The sequence below is a fragment of the Mustela lutreola genome, chromosome 17, assembly GCF_030435805.1.
Source record: "Mustela lutreola isolate mMusLut2 chromosome 17, mMusLut2.pri, whole genome shotgun sequence".
NCBI classification, from domain to species: domain Eukaryota; kingdom Metazoa; phylum Chordata; class Mammalia; order Carnivora; family Mustelidae; genus Mustela; species Mustela lutreola.
The window spans coordinates 48,523,583-48,529,313 of record NC_081306.1 but is presented as its reverse complement, the minus strand read 5'-3'; positions in this window follow the sequence as shown (position 1 = coordinate 48,529,313).

Sequence of the window (5,731 nt, the reverse complement as noted above, 5' to 3'; positions counted from 1 at the left end):
GTCCTTTCTTGTTACTTGTATTCTTACTGTTTTCCGTAATAGCTCTTTGCATTAAAAACACATCGTCCTGACTGACCTCTGTGCTCCCCCAAGCAGTGGTGTGGAGCGAAGGGCAGTTAAAACCTTGGACATGACTGTCAGCACTTCTTTCCCTCAACGTCAGGTCTGTAGTCTGCTCCGAACTGCAGATCAGTGCTACGTCTAAAATACCTGGCCTCAGACATGTGGTCCCAGGCATTCTCGAGTGGAAGACAGTTGTGGGCTCTAAACAAAGATTGTTAAAGTAATCACTGTAGTGACTGGATATGCCAATATCCCCCCCATTTTTTTTCCTTTCGGTACATCTCAAGCACAGTAATCATACTTGTCTGTCTAGGGTTTTGAGTTGCTTACGTGATGCGTGGCTGACCCGCTCATTTGGTTTTCTCTGCAGAGACTGTGAGACTCTTACGAGACGAGACGGAGAGAGAGCCGTTTGGCTTGGCCTTTAGAAACATCAGTACCAAGACCAACAGATTTTAGATTAAGCTGCTGCTGAGTTCATGAAATCCCAGTGAGGCGGAGTGAGGCGAGGTCCGTAGCGGGCAGAGCGCCCTGAAAGGAGGAAGGTGAAAAGAGTCAGTTTCTCTGGCGTGTTCGATCCAGCCGTTGCTAATAGCACGGTCCCTTGTTTCAGTGACAGGGAGTGGCTGGAATCTGTAGCCAGGGGCGGAGGGACTCTTAGGCATGAGGGAAGGAAGTGCCAAAAATGCCTCGACAGTAGGACTTGTCACGAGGGGAGGACACACACTTTAAAATCCAGCGTTCACTCTGGCAGGTAATTTCTCAAAGATCTTACGGAAACCCAGGGTCTGTCAGGTGTCTGAAGGGGGGCGGGCAAGCGGAGAGGCCGTGGACCTGGTGCAGAAGTCTAGGCACCGAAGAGGCTCCCATGGGCTCTGGGACGTCCGGAGTCCTGTCACATCCGGGCGCTTGCAGATGAGGCCTGGTCCTCCGCCGCCTCTTGCCGGGGGACCTCGGGCTCAGAAGAGCGTCCCAGCAGGGCCCAGGTGCCATTGCGAGTGACCCCGCGTGGGAGCCCTGGGCGTTCTCAGGCGTCTTGGACCGGAGGCCCAGTCAGGGCCAGCAGCTCTCCGTGGTCGTTTCAGATCATATTGATCTCTTTCCTTTCTCCTTTTGTCTTTTCACTGTATGACTTGAATCAGTTTTGATTCTATTTGTAAGTTTTTCTCGTCACTAGGAGCCTGCGTTTGGGTTGCATTTTCTCTGACGGTCTGTGGGGATTCCGCATCCCAGTTTCCAGCTCTCTTGCAGGCACCGTGGGGCTGCGAGGGCCTGCAGACCCGTCTCGCTTACCTTCTGCACGATGGTCAGTAGCTGATCTGTTACGGCGTTCACTCCCAGGTTAATTTTCTGTGTTTGGAGTATGTGCATATGTGCTTTACAGAATAAAACCTCTGAATTTATTTGCCGTGTCTCCTGTTTCCTGCCATCTGCTGGGTGTTTTCTAAGGCGAGAGCATCTGTGCTAAGTCATTGAGGGTGTCTTGCAAGCTGTTCCCTCCGAGGGTCACTCATCCTCGGGATGTGGGGTGGCCGCGGTTCCCACTGAGCTGGCCTCGGCAGGCACCCGGCTCATCTCCCTGAGTGTGGGACCTCCTTCCGTGCACCGGCCCAACAGGTCCTCACAGACGTGGCCCAAATCCTGCCCAGAAGTAGGTAAAGGAAGGAACAGAGCTCGAGGGAGCGATGGCACAGGTGTGGGCGTTGGAAGACCCCGCTCAGTTACATAAGCCCTTCGCGTGCTCTCGGCCTGAGTTAGGAGAAGCAGACTTCCGGCCGCGCTGCCTCCTGCCGCGGAGCCCCCCGTGTGCCAGGCTGCCTCCACCGGCCGCTGCGTCCCCTGCAGCAATGCATGGAGGAGATCGCCGTCACCAAGTGACTTCCCTCCTGCAGTGGGCAGGGGCTCTGAGGGTCTCTCCTCCCTCCCCAGCAGGTGCAGGGTGGTAGGGGTCAGTTTCTAGACACTGTGGGACAGGACACCTCCCCAGGCCCGTCTGTTTCCACCTCCCTCCCCTCTCCGGCCTTCTCTGTCCCAGGTCGGGCGCTGCTGCGCTCTGCTCCCTCCTGGTCCCCAGCGGTCCGTGTGCTCTGCTGGTTCAGCGCAGCTCAGACAAGCGAGAGCCCCTGGACGAGGTGAGCTCACGTCTCCTGTCCGCTGTGTGTGAAATCTGACACGCCAGGGCCCAGATAATGCTTTGAAACCACTTCATGTCCCGGGGGGTGGGCAGAGCCTGAAGGTTCTGATCGCAGACGAGCCCCGAGCACGGAGAAAGCGGAAACTTGCAGGATGAATGCACAGACCTGGGGGCGGCGTGGAGTCCGGTCGGGCCCGTTGTGATCTTGCTCACAGAAGCTCCCCTCTAAGAGCCTCTTCCCTCCTGAGGACTCCAGATCCTTCCCTCGGCTGCTTGTCGGTGATGCGTGAACCGGAGTGGGTCAGCCGTTGCAGGACCAGATGGCAGGTGTGGTGCCCTGTCCGAAGGGAATGGGGGTGGGCTCTGCTTCTGGTTTTATGCAGACTTTTCCATCCCAACTCCTGCTTACTCAGTAACACATACTTCTGCAGTTTCTCGGAAGTGCCACCCCTGTTCCGGGAGCTAGAGGTACAGTAGCGCCTAGACAAAATACTTGTCCTTTTGGCATGCCCTTCTAGTTGGTGAGAATGTCCGTGAACCGGTGTTTGTGATCTCATGGGCTATAGAGGCTCGTCGGGGTCGAGGCTGATGGCCCGAGACCCCGGGTGGTCACACGCGGATGGCACCTTGGGAGAAGCCCTAGAGCTCAGAGGCTGTGCTTCAGGGGCCCTGGCTCCTTGCTGGGTGGAGAAGGGGAAGCCTGTGGGGACCTCTGTCCCCTCCCAAGGACAGGATTCCTCCAAGTTGCTGCTATTGAGGCCCTGCAAGGACAGGTCCTGGAAGAGAGTTCTCAGACCAGACGTCCCGCGTGGCCAGAATGAGCCTCGGCTCCAGCCCCCACGTGCGGGGCTCTGGCTGGGCCTAGCGGCCTCACCTCTCCACGGCCCCGCTTCCTAAGGGTAACGGCACCCGCAGCATGCATCGAGGACGCGGCAGACTGACACCAAGCACCTCGAACAGTGTGTGCTGTGCTGTACGTGCTGCTTAGAAGGAAGAGCTGAGGGCCAGTGTGCAGGAGTGAGTCCGGCGGGTCACCGCGGGTCGCCTGGGGGTAGATGAGCAGGAAGGACACAAGGCGACTCTTCCTGGGCCGCAGTGCTTCTCAGCGAGGATGGGAACCGATGCCCGAAAGGAAGCTGAACGTCATGGCACACAGCGGTATTTTTTTTTTTTTTAAGATTTTATTTATTTATTTGACAGAGACCCCAAGTAGGCAGAGAGGCAGGCAGAGACAGGAGGAAGAAGCAGGCTCCCTGCTGTGCAGAGAGCCCGATGCGGGGCTTGATCCCAGGACCCTGGGATCATGACCTGAGCCGAAGGCAGAGGCTTTAACCCACTGAGCCACCCAGGAGCCCCCACAGCGGTATTTTTAAAGTCGAGTTTCTTCCATTTAATTTTGAAACCGAGTTCGAGTGCTAAACCGATTACATGGCAGCTAATGGAGGGCAGCCTGCGGTTTCAAAACCACCGATCTGGATAATTTGTGAGTGGCTTACGGTGGAGAGGTTTCAGGGTCTGGACGCCATGAGTCTCGTGGTCAGGGATTCGTTTCGCCGTTTTGAGAAAGCTGCGGCCTGTCTGGGTCTCGGAGCTTGGGAGCCGGAGGTCTTGAAATCACACTGACCACGCCTTCGTTCTGAAGATGAAGTAGCTGTTAATCTAAAAAGATAATCCAAAAAAATACAACGGCAGGGGAGCCTGGGTGGCTCAGTCAGTTAAGCGTCTGCCTGCAGCTCAGGTCATGATCCCAGGGTCCTGGGATCGCGTCCTGTGTCGGGCTCCCTGCTTGGCGGGAAGCCTGCTCGCTCTCTGTCCGCCCTCTCCCCTTGCCCGTACTCTCTCAAATAAATGAAATATTTTTCTTTTTTTTTAAGATTTTGTTTATTTTCTTGACAGAGCGAGAGCAGGAACATAAGCAGGGGCAGTAGGAGAAGGAGAAGCAGGCTCCCCGCCGAGCAGGGAGCCCAACATGGGGCTGGATCCCAGGACCCTGGGATCATGACCTGAGCCAAAGGCAGATGCTTAATGACTGAGCCACCCAGGCGCCCCAATAAATAAAATCCTTAAAACAAAACAAAACACAGAGGCACACAGAAGGAGCCAGGGAAGACACTTCCAATGAAAACTTTTTGTTCCCTGAGGTTCTGGGTCAAACACCATTCCCTGTCCCTTCATCTCCAGGCTGGCTCCCGAGTCACCTCCTGAATCTGGAAGACTTCCTCCCAAAGACACCTGAGTCCCTGTCCTTCAGCCAAGCCCAGCTGTCTACCCCGCACCACACCCACGACCACGTGACTGGTTCACGTGCCGCATCCGTGTACAGGCCGGGTCATCCACCACCTTGGCACGGGTTCCCCGCGCGGGCACACATGATGAACACTGCTACCTAGAATGGGACCCCTTGCTTTCCCTCCAGTCCGGGGCACCTGTTCTAGGCTTGGCCTGGCTGCTTTCCTGGCCCGGCACTGCCCAGGGGCCCCTTGTGCTGGGGCAGCTGCAGGCCACCCGTGGGCAGGCAATCAAGGTCACACTTAGGGAGCAGGGACCCCATGGCTTTCACTGGCACCTTGAGCTCAACCTGATCAGTCCTAAGCTTTTCTTTTTATAAATTTTACTATCCCGCAAAGAGAGATCATATCGTTTGCCAACAGGTAACTTAAAAATAGAGGACTACCAAAATATAAAAGTCAAGTGAAGGGAAGCAACATGTCACGAACTCGGGTGCGTGTTAAGTAAGGGTCTGGGCACAATGACCCTGGGAGTGAGGACAGTGGGTTTAGATCCTGGCCTGCTAGAGGATGGCTGTGCAGGACAGTGACAGGCGGATTTCGGATGGGCCGCCCTGATCCTGCGGCGGGGCTAGAGATGGGATTTCTGTTCGATTTCCCTCAGTTTAGTTGTGTTCCCAGAAATTACAGTGTGTGTCTTAAAAGGACTTGTGCGAAATAGAGTTGGGTGCCAGGCTCCCAGGATTATGAGCGTGTTTCATCCCCACACGAAGGACGGAGCAAATGCTGGAAGGCTTCGGGAATGAGACAGGTCTTTGCACTGCCCTGCGGCTGGCCCCCACTCCCGAGGACAGGCCCCTGTTACCGCGATAACCAAAACACCCCCTAAAGAAAAGGTCCCCTGCGGTGGTCTCCCCTGTGGTTGACAGCAGGGCCCTGGCATACAGAGTCCGTGCACTGGGTCCCAGACTGAACTCTCTGCAGTGTCTCGGCTTTTGGCTTCCAGGCAACGCGGTCGTTTCCGGCCCCTACGGTCCAGGGCCACCAGTCTGGGACGTGTGCCTCTCCCCAGTTTGCTTGACTATGGCCCACATTCCGACGGGGCTGCCGTGGACCGGAGAGAGGTCCTGGCTTGTCCCTTGTCCTCCAGGAGGAAGAGCTTGGTCCAGGAGGGCATGCCCGTGATTTGCTTCCTGCCTCGAAGATGTCTGTCTGGCTACTCGCGAAAAGCCAAGATTCCACCAGGCAGGGCATTGGGAGGGGGCAGCAGTGGTGCGCTTCCTGTCCCCAGCCCAACTCCCGTGTG